Source organism: Camellia sinensis, chromosome 12, assembly GCF_055761805.1.
Source record: "Camellia sinensis isolate YWXY chromosome 12, ASM5576180v1, whole genome shotgun sequence".
In the NCBI taxonomy this organism is placed as follows: domain Eukaryota; kingdom Viridiplantae; phylum Streptophyta; class Magnoliopsida; order Ericales; family Theaceae; genus Camellia; species Camellia sinensis.
The window spans coordinates 109,636,439-109,653,046 of record NC_138972.1 but is presented as its reverse complement, the minus strand read 5'-3'; positions in this window follow the sequence as shown (position 1 = coordinate 109,653,046).

Below are 16,608 nucleotides of genomic sequence, written 5' to 3'. Positions count from 1 at the left end.
GCGTGCACAAACAATGACGTCTGAGTCTTAAGGTCGGTCAAAAATGGGGTGTCTACAATCCTCTGCGAATTTTGCCTCTACAGGTACTATCTCAGAGAGCTGGTCGCTAGCGATTTCTTCTAACTCATCATAGTAGGACGCCATGTGCACTTGATCGCACACGGGCCTAAGGTACCCAATCATATGTACATTCTTCCCCTTCTCTTTGTGGTTAGGATAAGTGTCCTTCCTTACGTCACGATTACCGACATCTTTGAACTTCAGCTCATTTGCATCAACTTTCTTCTTGAAGATACTTTTCAAAGTCCAACAATCTCTAGTAGGGTGTCTGATGGTTCTGTGATAGATACAATAATCTAGGCATTCTTTGTTCTTTTTGGTTGGAGGGACATCAACCGAAGGCAAAGTAAGTTCACCATCGGCTACCCATTCTTTAACTAAGGCCTTAACATTCTCAAGGCTACAAGAATATGGATTCCTATCCTCATAACTCTTCCTCTTTCGAGAGGATGATGCCCTCCCTGCGAGCGGCTCCCTCCTGTAGAGGTTACCTCAGCAACTCTACTATTGCGAGAGTAGCGGTAACTGTCGCGAGATCTATGCAGAGGACCAGTGGTACTAAGGTTCCTAGCTGCCTCAACCAAGGCTGAAAAGGTAGGCAGATTATGGTTCACCAACAAAAATTTTGTAGTCGCGTATGGCACCCTCCTCACATATGCTGACTAAATGGGCCTCATCCACTGGTTCATGACAGTTAATAGCCTTATCTTGGAACCGCTTGACATAGTCCACTATATCTTTGCCTTCTTTTTGTACTTCTCGCCCAAGTATGAGGGTTGTAGCTTTCTCTTGGACTTAGAAGAACTTCGTGTGAAACTTGTTCACCATCTCCTCTCAACTCTTGATCGAGTTGGGATCCAAGTTCACATACCAACTATAAGCCCTTTCAGTAAGCGATTTGGAGAACTCTCGAAGGCGCAGAGAGTAGTCACTGCCATGGACAACAAGAGTTTCAATGAACCTCACGACATGTTCTCTGGCATTGCCTTGTTTCCCATCAAACTTAATAAACTTGGACACCGTATACCCAGTTGGGTATGGCATGGTCAATATCTCTAGAGAGTATGGGGATTTCACATCTGGGTCGGGGAAAGATGGTAGTTGCTTTTTGCTGCGCTCTTGCTCGAGCATAGCTTGTACATCGGCTAGAGTAACAAAGTGAGTGGGCTAGAATGGTCCAGTCTACTCCTGGGTTGCTGAACCAATGACCATACCGTTTGCCTGAGGTACCTGGATCGGAGCCCGAACCTCAGGGAACAGGTTAGGCACTGGGCTTGGGACTGTTACAGGCGGAGGTGCTTGCGTTGGGGCTGGTCTGGACGCCATGGCTATAATAGCCTCAGTGAGAGTTTGCAAAGTTGCCACGATCTCCCTCTGTGTGTCCTAGAGTAACTGGACTACCTCAACTACAACACTGTGGTCGCTGTCCTCCGCATGTGTTGCCCTGCCATTGGAAAAGCCTTGCTGCTGTGGGGGTTGTTGAACTTCATCCTCTGCCATTTTTTCCAGTGATGTGTCTAAACCACTGCAGGTATGCACCATCAACAGAGCAGCCTCCCCAGCAGAGTCGCCGGAAATGTAGAGGGGTTCAAGGTTAGAAAGATGATTAGAGAGGCAAAACTATGCTAGTGGTCCAAGAGTGGTGGAATGACTAGAGAATGAGCAGCGGCAACTATCTGGGAAGTTGGAGAGTGAGCAACTAGGTGAGGATGAAACAGGTAGCTCAAGAAGAAGACAATGGCAGTGCACAAATGGGCAGCATCTCCTCTAAGTTCCCAAAATTCCTCCTCTTGAACCTTGGGAAATGGGTCCTGTTTATAGGCTTTTCCTTGGTACCAAGAGGACACCAAGTGGCCAAATAGAGAGAAGACATGTGTCCCTATGGATCACACAAAATATTCTGCCTTGAGCCACTGGGCTGAAGGTGCCACATGTCCCTCTGCATGTACTGTGTACTATCTGTTTGCCTCCGCAACTACTTTTTTGAGCCTCAGCAAGTGTAGTTGCAATGGGAATGTTTGGTGCTGCAACTCCCTTTTGAGCCTCAGCAAGTGCAATTATAGCGGGAGTATTTGCCTCTGCACTTGCCTTCTCAGCCTGAACCTCAACAAGTGCACTTACAACGGTGAACCTTGCCGCTGCACTTGCCTTCTCAGTTCTATTTGGTCAGTACATGCATTATCAGGATTCCATTAGCCTGCTATCGGCTATGTTTGTGTTCACCTCAACGAAACCTTCACCCTTAGCCACCTAACCACAAATTGCCCAGCTTCCTAGGGCGAAGGCCACAGTCAAGCCTGCTATCAGTTGTGCTGTGCCTTAGCACCAAGCCTAAGGAGGGCTTCCTTGGTCCTGTCTGTGCAACCAAGGCAGGTCCATAACCTGGGTGAATGGAAAGGGAGTCCCTTGCACTCAGGCTGCCCTACTCCCATCTTCGCAGGGTCACCGCTGTATACTAGTATCTGTGGGCCTGCTATCAGTTTCAACCAGTAAACCTTGGACTATCAGCGCCCAAGTTAATAAACTTTTGCGGGGGTCTATTATCAACCCTAAGCTAGTAATGCCTTGGGGCCTGCTATCAGCGCCAAGCATTAGCCTCTACTTGCAGAGAAAAGCCTCTCTCAAAGGCTGCTATCACCTTGATAGGATATTTCCTCTGCAACTTAGTTGCTACAGTCGTAGTTGATGCGGTAACCATTTCCCGTAGCGAGTTCAGATGGTAGGACCGACAATATTAGAGATGGCGGCGCCGACAAAATGCCTTCGCAACTTGGGCGGTGCAAGTACTTCCTTTGCAACTTAGTTGCTTCGGTTTCCTCCTTCCCTCAGCAACTTCGGATGGCGGCTGAACCGAAGATATTAGGAATGGCGGCGCTGAGACAAAGTGCCTCAGTAACTTTACCGCTGCATATGTTCCCTCTGCAACTCCACTTAGGCAATTTCCTTCGTGGAGTCCATTTGAACCTTTGGCGGGTCGGACCTGCTTCGGCCCACTTCCCCTGGGCTTTAGCCCATGCTCTTTTAGTCATTCCTGGTCGCCTTAATGGAGCGACCTCAACACTTAGGTTCATACTTAATTTGGGACTTAATTTCTGACCCTCTACACCCTGATGTCAACCTTTTGGCCAGCTTGGCAGTGGCCAAGGAGGCTGCAGATGAAGTAGAAATGGTCACCCTTGGTGATGGTGAACGAGTCATTGCCACTGTTGAACCTCAAGTATGCTGCCGTTGCATTGCATGCATTGAAATTCTTGTGTGTCACTCTTACCACGTTTTGTAATTGCTTGTTGTACTCAAAAACTACATACAACTACATACATAAAGTATGCAAATCAAGTGTCATTGCTTGTTGTACTCAAAAACTACATACAACTACATACATAAAGTATGCAAATCAAGTGTCAATTATACACTGTTATTCATACACAAAAAAAAAAAATTACGTAAATGAGACGTAATCAATCACATAAAACATAAATGGATCACTTTGAGTGACTTGTATTTTTATAATAGGTCCTACCATTTGATGTATATAGTCAGGAAAGATGTTGAGTCGATTTGGTTGTTTCTATAGAAGGGGCAGTGTCCTGTGGAGTTAAGTCTTCTTAACTCTTTTTTTTTTTTTTTAATTTTTGTTGGTATTTGTTTATTTTTTAGTTTTGTTGCTTTAAAAAAATCGTGAGACTTAGGGGTGGTTGTATGGATGCGAGTAGTAATAGTAGGGGTAATTGTATTTTTCGAATCTATCTAGATGCATGTCATTTTTCTGTTTCTTTGATTTTATGATTTAATGAAATTTTTTTTATTGATCAAAAAAATATATATAGTCATGAAAGGATTGTTTTATGTAACTAGTGTTGTGTTTATAATATTAGATCAATGGCAAATTACGCACGTACCTTTTGTAGTTTGACCCTTATGTCATTTTGATTTTTGTAATTTTAATTGTATCAAATTTAGTTTAAATTTTTTTAATACTGTTTAAGTTTAGTCCTAAAAAAGTCACTTTAAAGACTAATTGAAATTATGGCACAAAATAGTCTGTTACCTATCTTTAAAACAATTTAACGGTTGGTGTCTAATTTCAAATGGTTCATTTCTTTTTAAATGAATTATTTCACTCTTGATTTCTATCTATTTTTTCTTAACAAATGTCATCAATTGAATTCAATTAATACAATGTGGAAAATAAAAAATATAAAAACTAAATTAATACAAAAAAATAAATAAATTGCTGGTCATGAGTATCATCTAACTTTAATGAAAGAATTAATTATATGTACGAACATTAACAAGGCATGTCAATAAGAGGATATGGAAAGTTTGAAGAGTTTGAAGCCAGCCAATTGATTCTTTCATGATTGGTGCCTTCGTTATGCCTGTAGATTTTCTTTTCCTTTCCAGTAATGTTTTTAATGCTTTTGTTTTACTTATTTATTTTTTTTTTTTGGAATTGTTATATGTGAAGTGTACATGCTAAGAATAATACATGCCAAGAATAATACAGCAGTACATACATAATAAATTCAATAGCATTATATAAACATTTTCTGTTCCAAAATCTTTGCAAAAATCTATCGCCATGAAATATTTTATTTCGAAGGTAGATGTGTGGTGTAGATGTAAAATTAGTGAGACGTGAGTCATACCTACAATAATTGTAAATCACCGATTATTTTTTTAAAGTTATTTTTTTGAATTTGTAATATTGTTAAAAACTTTAAATTTCTTATTTTAAAATATTCATAATTATTGAATCAAGAAAGAATCTCCAAATGACAAGAAAAATTTATGGATAGTGAATTTGTGCCATATAAAGCCACAAGAATACAACAATGCTACAAATCCAAAAAAATATCCAGAAAAATCAACATATAATGCAAGTGCAGAACACACAGCGCACAATCTTTCCCGACATATTTCCTGCTAAAAAATTATGAATGCTTAGATTGACGCATGAGGATATCCATAGATTCTACTACTTAGGAGGAACGCTACCTTCATCTCTAACCAAACATTGAAGTTTAAAACTTGAGTAGTCAAGAAGGATACGATTAAAAAAGAAAATTTCTCAAACAGCATAATAAGAGTAATATGTAATATGTTGAACAGCATAACTAAAGAATGCATTGACATGTGGAGTAGATAACAGAAGAAGAAGAAGAAGAAGAAGAAGAAGAAGAAGAAGAAGAAGAAGAAGAAGAAGAAGAAGAAGAGAAACGTACAGATGGTGTCGCCAACAAGGAAGTTCTTAGAAGAAGACCAAGTCTTGTAATCAAAATGGCCTTTGTTGGTCCAACCAGAAGAGTCCCCAACCTTATACACAACACCACCGCCACAAACATCCTTAATCATCACTATCATCATCAACAACATAACTAACCACTGCTTCCTTCTTGGCTAAACCCATGACTCAAACCACCACAGAGAGAGAGAGAGGCCGGGGAAGACAGTGAATGAATGGTTGAGAAGAATCAGTTTCCTAGTGTGAGGCCTTATATAAGCGTGGCCAACTGTACTCATCTCATCACCAGTTGTGATACGTTAGGAAAGTTTGAAGATTTTGGTTTTGTTGATTTCATTAACAAAAATAAAAATGGTAGTATGTAGTATGAAAAATTATTTTTAAATTTTATTTTCAAAGTGAGAGATAAATGTAAATTTAAAATTAGTAGAATGTTCATTATAATCCATAAATTTAGTTTGTTTAATCATTTTTCTAATTCAAATCTTCAAAAAAAAAAAAAATCTAAATACATAACATTTCAACAATTATGATACGTGATCGTCACCAATAATGAATGATTAGATTGTCCATTTGTAATGCTAAATAAATTAATTAAATTGGCACAAAGATAATATAAGATTATTAGTTTTATTATATTGTAACAGAATTCTCTCCTTTTCACCTTTGTTCAAGAAAAAAACAGAGAATAAAATTGGCCAATCTTTTCCTCTCTTTTGTTTTTTTTTTTTTTTTTCTTCTTTAAATCAAATTTACATTCATGAAATTAAATCACATAAGAAAATAATATATATATATATATTTATACTTTACTGTAATAAAAAAAAAATGTACATATGTGAATGGTATGTGACTGTTTAAACTTGAGGATCTTCTCTCGGGGTCATGCTATGAGTAATTTTCACTCAACCCCCAATGAATTTGAGCAGTTGTAACTATGAGTAATTTTGAGATCATTCAAATTAATAAATAAATTAACATGGGTGTACTTGGTATAACATCATATAGAAGGACTAATGAACAATCTAACACACCAAATTTTTTTTGATCAGTAAAAGAAAATTTATTGATGAAAATCAAATGTACTTAATACAAAGATAAATATCAATAAAGGGAGGTGAGTGCCTAAGTATCAAAGCAAACTAGACAATTTCAATTAGGTTTTGACCAGAAAGCAAGCCAATTATCTACTAGCACTACACCATGGCTGGAGAGAAACCAACCGAACAAAACAAAAAGTAAAGGAAATAATAACCATCCCCAACACCCAAAACACCAATCTTAACAGTCCATTCATCTACACCTCATACCAAACAAAACCCCCTTCCAATTCGTACCCTCATAACAAACAATCACCTCAAACCAATACCCTATCTCTTGAATTTTGGAAGTACCATTGATGTTTTCAGTAACTTCTTTTTTCCTTTCTTTATTCCTATAACTCGCATTGTTGGGATATGAGGCCATATGAACACCTCCACCCTCATACCTCTTAGAAGATTCTTCAATCTTGACCGAATTGCTACTCACTATCGGAATAGAAGACTTTTCAACAACGCCAACCCCTTCCACTATTCCTTTTGGCCCAAGAGAGAAAAGTGAACTTGGCTCATAGGATACTTGCACAATCTTATTTTCTCTAATAGGAACTCCAAGATCTACAACAGTGGATAATAAATGAATACACCCATATTTATGTTGTGGGACAAGCACACTCTTTAAATTCAGTGGTTTCATTTGCACCAAGTTTAGCACAAATCCTTCATAAAAACCATTTCTCTTCACACACTAATTGCCAGTTGATGATGACTCATTTGATTTGTTTGAATTTGAAGAAAGCACCATTTTTTTGTCTCCAAACTCTTTTTTTCCCATTAACAGAGATTGGATCTTTCCCTACACTAAATTTGAGTGCTACATCTTTATGAAAATCAAAGGTTTCACATATCCTAATAGGGTATATGTTTCCTTTGTACTCCAAACTTATCACTGCATTTATAGGCTTCATGCTATTTGTTATCAATCTGACCTTGCCATATGCAAGAGAATCTGTATTGTTAACTTCAACAAACTGGATTACCTCACCTCACAAGCTATTAATGTTTTTGAATGCGTTAGCATTCCATGAGTTCATTAGAACTCCACAACAGCACAGCCAAACATATCTCTCCTGATCGAGATTTATCTCTTTTCTCCATTCTGTCACTGAAACACACCAATCATAGATCCACCCCTTCAATTAGTCATACCCCTCCTTCATAGCTTGTGATGAGTTAAAGGTTAGGACTACACTTCTACCTCCCCCTCTCCTGACTAATATCTCACCCAAACCTTTCTTGCGTAATTCGTCTCTGAATGCCGAAAAAGAGAAGTAGTTTTTAAGCTTCATATCAAACTCACAAAGAGCCATTCATTATCTAACTCAAAAGCTTTAGCCACTAAATAATTCTTCCTATTAGTAACTACACTTTTTAGTGCTTCAACATAAGATTTTTGATCTTCAACCATTGTTATATCTTGCTTAGACCGCCTTTGTAAATCTATCTTCAAAGGTTTACTTGATTCTAGCATGTGCTGCTTTAATTGAGGCTTGGTGAACACTGCATTTTTAACTTTAAGCTCCTTATTCTCAACCCACAAACCATTTGCTTTTTGAACAGCCAAATTTTTTGCTTCCGAGCAATCGAATCTGAAGAAGCTGAATCTTGTACCTGTTACTATCCTTCTCTTCGTTGGAATGAACTCTTCACTAACCTAAATTTGTTGAACAGGAAGTACAAGCTCTTTGGACCCATTGATTCAGGAATGTTATCCACAAAAATAGTGAACAATCCATCATTTTGGACACCAATATTGCTACCCTCTTTCCTTTTCAGAACTAGGTTCTAACCTCCACTAACTCTACCATCTAGGAATCTTTTTTACATCTCGTATGACACTACTCTTTCCTCCATCCTATGGCCGAAGTTGCTCTGTATATCTCCATGTTCTTGACTTCTCCAAGTCATAAACCAAGAACAAGACCAACCTCAATATTGACACAAACAAGTCCAAACCCACTAGTGTAATTAAAGGGATACCAGAGTTTACAAACAGAGACACTAGAGTTCACAAACAAGTCCAAACACAAGTAGAGACACCGAAGGTAATATAACCTGAGTTCACAAGGATGATACCTCACCTTGCAAGATCCGTCGCCGAAGATTGAAGTTCACATGGCACGGATCTGACCTGCGAACTTGCCACACAGATCTACATCTCTTCTCCTCTTTGTTTGTCTCCAGAGAGCAGATTTGATGGAATAGATCTACGTCCACCTGCTCTGGATCGAACGAAACCGAGAGTGAAACCAAATTGATCCAATCGAACGAAGAGAGATAAAGAGAGTTTGTCACCAAATCAAACAGTGGTCTATGGTTGCTCCAACTGTGAGTAATCTAACGCACTAAATTAAACCAAGTTTTTTCTCAAATTAATTGGGATTAATTATGTTTTTTTTCTTAATAAATCAAATCAAATCAAACCTTAAATCCTATCAAATGAAATCTGTTACATGAATTCTGCTTCTCTATGAATTCTGCTTCTCTATTCTCAATCTCTTGTACATAAGAAGTGGGTGATAATCGTTAGGTTATAAGTCGGTTAACCATTCTTTTTTTGTGATATGTGTAGAGGATGTCCTTGACCAAAGTCACCCTTCTTCTCTCCCTTTTAACGGAAATTGAACTTTTAATCTCTTATATGTAAGGAGTGATGACTATACTATAAATAAGTTGGTTAGCATTATTTTTGTGATATGTGTAGAGTGCTATTAAATTGAGAATTGAATCATGAATTTTTTTTTTAAAATAGTGAATTGTAATATTTATTTTATTTAATATAATATATAAATTTATATACACTTAAAAATCTACTACTATTATAAAAGTGTGACGAGTTTTCATATTTTCTACTTTTTAAAATTCCAATTTTATCTTTTCAAATCTATTATATTTTTTAAAAGTCATGAAGAGTCTATGCCTTCGTTGGGCATAAGCTAAAATGGGCTTTTTTTGTTAAAATAACCACAAAAAAATAAAATAGATTTTTTAACGCAATAAGACAAAATGTTACATCCAAACCATAATCATTTCATTTTCTCTCTCACAAAAGTCAAAAAAGCCAAAAAGTCTATCTCAAACGAAACTTTTTAGCCACAGACTAAAATAGTCAAAAAGTCAACTCACATCTCAAATGAATCCTATATAAACCATTATCTCTTTATTTTTCAAGTATCCTATATAAATATAAAAAAATCGCCTCCCTTCTTATAATAAAAAAAAAAGTTGTCTCCTTATTTTTTACATTGATGAGAACAAAAATAATTACTCTTTATTATTTCCTATGTCTGCTTCTATACTGATATACATAATATTTACAATTGTCCATCTTGAATCAAATTACTCTGAATAATTTCAATTGAATCTTAAAGTTGTATGCATTCTTTCGAATCTAAACAGAGGAAAGCGCATGTGTTATCTTCATACACTTTTTTTTTGTTTAAATTATATTTTATGAAGTGTAATATTTTACATGGTACTTTAATAACTAAGGTATAATGTCAAAATTCTAAACAAGAACCACTTTCATTAGTTTTATTTTTCAAATCTATTTTTTAGTTTTTGATTTTTTATATTTTCTCAATTTTGGTAATTAAAGATAATAGAATTTCTTCTTATTTTATATAGATTATACTTTTACGTGAAAATCTAATATCTAATGATCTAAATAGAATTTAATAAAATATTGGTAAAAAAATTTATAAATTCAATTATGTACTGATTTTTTATTTTATATATATATATATATATATATATTGTTATTATTATTATTAATTAATATTAATAAAGAATACACAACAAATTATTTTCTAAGTGTATTTAGATTAACTGAATCTAAATCTAAAAGTAAAATTAAAAAATAAAAAAGTATTAAATTAAGTGAATCTAAAAAGAAAATAAAAGAATTATTAAAAAAACAGTGTCAAAGACAAAAAAAAAATGAAAACTAAATAATTTAAAACAAAAGTTTGAAAAAATAAACCAAACCAAGCACTATAAACTTCTCTTTTTTTTATATCTTTCTTCACTGATCTCTAATTTTATACAAATTATTCACAAATTCCTTTCAATTTTTATGTGAATTTAATAATCGAATTAAAAAATGGTGCATACACAAAAAAATATAACACTAAATATCTACATTATGACCAACTATTTAATTATGAATAATTAACTTCTCATTGCTACCTGTATTATATTGTTACAAAATATTTCATATATTACTTTTGTGATATTTTATATATGTCAATATCTATATATATAAATATAAATATGTTACTATATTCATACATTGTCAATCTATAATGCTATATTACCATCCGATATTTTAATTTTCTAACATGCATCGCTTTAGTAATATAGCTATATTTGTTAGGAAAAAATTACAAAATTATGTATTATTCTCCTATCAACTTATGTTCAATACATATACATACACATCATACAAACAAGTGTCCACAATAAATACTTTCAATAACAAATTAAGACTTTGCAAAAAATCTCCATCACAACGATAATTGTACTTTTTTTTCCTCACATAAAAAATCACATTATTGAGGAAAAATGAATTTTGAAATTCATAATAATATGATATTACCTTAAACTCTTACTCATCAAAATATTTTTATTACAACGAGTTATAATGGTGAGTAAGAAGAAAAGTAAGAAGATGGTGAAACAAAAATTAAATAAAATCTATTGCGACACGCTCTCCAAGCAAAAATTAGACAAGCTGAAATAGGAATTGTCCTATTTGTTATGAAATTCAGAAAAAAATAATGCACCTCATGCACACATTTTAGGGGGAAAAAAAATCAAATGGCACCCAAATATTATCGTAGCAACTCAATGATGTAAAAAATAAGTACACCAAATAAAAAGTTTCGATCAATTTTTGTCATATGCTGATTCCTCATAGATGACATAATAAATTATGTAATTTGACCATTTCATGAAAGTGGCTCTGCAAATACTTATAAGCATGAATCTATAAATATCGTAAAAACAATTATAAAATTCCTATATCGGTCGAAATATTAAGCTATAATATTATTCTATTTTCTTTAAAAAAAAACTATTATTTTCCATATAAACGAAAATAAACAAATAACTAATGTTATATTTTTCATTGTGTAAGATATTTATGACATAAAAAATGAGACTCAATAACTCTTGATGTATAAAAATATATTACATATTAATATTAATGTATTCTTACACTAATAGTATGCAAATAGTATGTAATAGTGGGTTCAATGAATTTGTATTATGAGATGAACTATTAAAGAAATTATATAATTGTGCAATTAATTTTATACATTCAATTGTATTATAGGTACGGATTATGAAAAATTGAAGTGGAAAGTTAATAGAAAAAGATTTGTATAATATTATATATTTAAAGGACTTGCTTATTATTTATTGTTTAAGATAAGATTGTGATTTCAACAATTTAACTATAAATTAATATTCATATTTATAAAATTTCTCATTTATCATTTAAATTCTTCAACCAAGTATGTATTCATTTCTTACTTAGTTGTATTTTGGATATAAATCAATTTATCCATACAAGTTTCTATACTTTGTATACATCATATACCAATTTAAGAGACATGCATAATTACAATACTACCAGTTAATAACAAAATCACGTGTCACGTGCAATCATGAGTACATTAAAAAATATTTAAACCTGAAAAAAAATATCAACATAATTAAATTATACATGTACATACAAAATAATGTAGATTAATTGATATATATTTTAATAATTTTATAAAAATAATATAATTTCACATACAAAAATAAAAATTAAAGAGAATTTTATTTTCAACTTGCTCATCATAAATTTTTAATAGTTTAAGGACGTAAACAAAAAAATTAAAAAAATTTAAAAAAAAAAAAAATTAGTTCAAGCCCTCTAACACTTCTAACGTCATTTTCGAATCAAAGTACCCGGCATAGTTTGTTATGGTGTGGGTGTTTGGTAGAACTTTCTTTCAACTTAAATCAGCTTTTGGCTTAAATTAAGCTATATAGGTGTGTTTGGTACAACTTATGGGCATAGATTATGGCTTAATTTAAGTCAAATTCGGCTTAAAAGTTGAAGTTGCTCCCCAGGTGCTTAATTTTACAGCTTATGCGGGAAGCTGTTTAGTCAAATATGTAATGACTTAAATGCCCCTCTTATATTTCAACTATTACCAAAAACCCACCTATATAACATTTGTTCTCAAGCATTGTTCATTCGAGAGGGAGAGACAGAGGCGATTTTCGACGAAGACAATTTATAGCTCTCGACGCTGTTCGTAACTCTCTCTCTCTCTCTCTCTCTCTCTCTCTCTCTCACACACACACACACACACGAACCAGACCTCTCACTCCCTCCCTCCCTCACTCTCTCTCTCCATCGCGCATGTCGTCGGCGGCTAGGGTTTCTCTCTCTCTCTCTCTCTCTCTCTCTCTCTCTCTCTCTCTCTCTCTCCATCGCGATCTGAAACTGGAAATCATCTCTGCCGTTCGCTCTCTCTTCGCTGCCTCTCGCACCTACATCGACAGCTGGTCATCTTTGCCGACCGCTGTTTGCCGGCTAGGTTGAAACCCTAGCACCGACGGCTGGGTTGAAACCCTAGAAACAAATTGAAGAAAAATAAAAATAAAAATCAATATTAATATTAATTAAAAAAGAAAAAAAATGAATTAATAATTAATAATTTTAGTGTTATATATTTTTTAAATGAATTAATAAAATGTATATTTTTTTATACTAATTAATAATTTTAGTGTTAATGACACTAATAAATTAAACAAAAATAATAATTAAAAACAATATAATAAAAATAATATTGAACAAAATAAATTAAACAAAATAAATTGAAATAAAAACAAAAAAAATAAATTAATCAAAATAATAATAAAAATAATTTATTAATATTGAAATAAATTGTGCAATTTATATCCATTAAATAAATTACACAATTTAATTGTAATGAAAAAGAATAATAAATTAAAAAAATAACAATTGTTATATTTAATTGTAATAATTTTTTTTAATAACAACAGAATCAGAAATGTCAAAAAAATTTAATATTGTATATTTTCGTAATGAATTAATTATTAATTGATACTAATTAATAACAATTGTTGATTATTAATATTATTTGATGCTAATAAAAATTAATTATTAATATTAATTGATACTAATTAATAATTTTAGTATTAATTCAAACTAATTACGCTATTAATTGATACTAATTAATAATTTTAGTATTAATTGATACTAATTAATTTATAATGGCAAAAAATTATTACAATAATACTTCTATTACATTTTTATCAAGTGTATCAATTTTATATTAGTCGATACTAATTAATACTAATTATATTAACTTTTATTAATGAAATAATTTTTTTAAATTAAAATTGAAAAGAAAATGACAAAATTATCATTTTTATATCATATAAGGGCAAAAAAGTCAATTATACAGAAAAAGTTATTTTACAGCTTATTTAACAAATACTATTCTGCTACTTAAATCTATAATCCCACAGCTACACCAAACAGGTTACCAGCTTATGCTCAGAACTGTAAACTATAATCTGTTAAGCTATAATCTATAATCACTTTCCCACAATTCTACCAATTTGTGTCTTAGAGTGGTTAAAAAAATTTTAAATTTAACAACTTTTTATTTGCATATCCGTTTTTCGAAAAGTGTATATTTTTAAAATTCTCTCATTAAAATTTATTAAATAAGATCTGAATATGAAATTTAAAAAATAAAATAAAATTTCACTGATTCAGAGAAATTTCACCAAAATTAGTAAAATGTCATTGTAATTGATTTTAAGTTTCACTGTCAAAATTGCTCAGAAAAATTTCCAAAATTACTTATTTTCTGTTAGAGAAATTTCAAAATTGCTTATTTTTTCCTAAAAAAATTATGAATTGCTTATTTTCTCTCAAATAAATTTCAGAAAATTAAACAATTTAGAAGTCAGTGAAATTTCTTTGACTTTTAGTAAGAAAACTCAGTAAAAAAAAAATTCAAAATTTCATATAAATCATGGATCTTGTTTGATAAATCTTGACAAGATAATTTTATAAAATATATACTTTCAGATCAAAAATTATTAAATTTTAAAATTTTAAAACACATTTCAAAATAGTTATATATGAAGAGAGAAAGCATTAGAATTTGATGATACCAATTGGTAAACAGGGCATTATTGACATTTACAATTAAAATTTGTCCTTATCTTCATGGAATTTCAAATCTTAAAGACTTTAACTACTAAACAAATTATGACTATCGTTAAATTCTTACACAAATATATATAATGATCCCTCCAAATTTTTTCTAAATTAAATAGTAATAAATCACAATAAATTACACAATTTACTCAAATTTTAATTTAACAAGACGATTAAAGTGATTGTTTGTTACAACTTTTGAGGTGATTATAATTTATTTTGATTTGAAAGTCTGTGTCAGACTATTTAGTACAACTTTTACTTATAGTTTTATTAGACAAAAATAATTTAAATAAATTAAAAAAATAAATATTTAAAAATTAAGATAAAAATACTTTTAACTTCTAATTTTTAATTATCAACTTTTAATTTTTAAAAAAATTCACCAGGACCCAAATCGTTTTTATTATGAGAAATGTTTGGAACCCCTTTTTGGGGGTTCGATGACTCTCAATTTCATCTTGGCCCTTGATATGTGTGTGGAATATACTCATGTATTTGTGGACCCCAAATTATAAATAGCTAGAATGAAAGCATCTCCAATGGTTAAACCATTGGAGTTGCCATTGCTATAATATAGCAGATGTGTTGAATTTTCATGCTCCAATGGCAAAACATAGCAGCTGCCAAATTTGAGAAATGCAGATGTCATTTATGTCAACTTAGCCAAAACCAACTATTTCCCTCACTCCTTATTTCATTCCCTCCCTCCCTCACTCTCTCCCCCAACAACTGTTTCACTATTTTTATGTTTCAGAATTCACCAAAAAAAATTTCATGAATAATGCAACATTTTACCATTTTACCCGAAATCAAATGGTAAAAAAACAGATTCATAGAAAAATTATAGATTCAAAAATTACAGATTCATCAAATTCAAACAGATTCAAAGAAGAAAAAAAAAATCAAACAGATTCAGAATTCACCATTTTACCCGAAATCAGCACATTCAGATTCACAGAACAGATTCACAAAACAAATTCACAAAACAAATTCATTGAAAATGAGAAATACCTGGTTTTTGAGCATCTTTTTGAGCGTATACCATCGCCGGTGGCCGATCGTATTTTTGAGCATATACCGTCGCCGATCGAAGACAGAGAGATGAGAGATAGAGTGACAGTAAGAGAGGGGTAGATCTGGATAGCCAATCGAAGAGAGAGAAAATATATGGAGACAGAGTGAGAATGAGAGGGAGAGAGAGATGGAGAGGGAGTGAGAGAGAAGAGAGAAGAGAGAAGAGAGAGAGAGAGTGAGAGTAAAAGACGAATCTGAGAGTGAGAGACAAAGTGAGAGACGAATCTGAGAGTGAGAAGATTCAAGGTTCTTCATCACCGATCGAAGAGAGAGAGGAGAGTGAGAGGGAGACAAATCTGAGAGTTAGAGAAGAGAGTGGGAAGATTCAATGTTCTTCATCACCGATTGAAGAGAGTGAGAAGATTCAATGTTCTTCATCACCGATCGAAAAGAGAGAGAGAAGTTAGAGACAAATCTGAGCATGAAAGGGACGTGGAGGAGGAATGAGAGAGACAGTGAGAGGGAGAAGAAGAAAATGTTGATGATTCTACACAAATCATCTCAACCATTCAAGACCAACACGTGGACGATAGGGATGGCATTTGATAGAGCCGTTGGGCTCTGTTTGGCTTTAAAAAAAAAAAGAAACTCAACTTGATTATAAACTTAATTTTTTATAAATAGAGTCGTTGGGCTCTGTTTGGCATTTGATAGAGCCGTTAGGCTCTGTTTGAATTTTTATAAATAGAAACTCTTTATCTGAATTTTTTTCACGGTAACCATTGTATATTTCATTTTTCTTTTCTTCTTTCTTCATCTCAATTTGATTTCATAATAAACTTTCGAAATTATATTATTTTTAGTTTTTTCACGCAATCACTATGGAAGGTTCATCAAAAACAAAGAAAGGAAAATCATTTATTACTGAA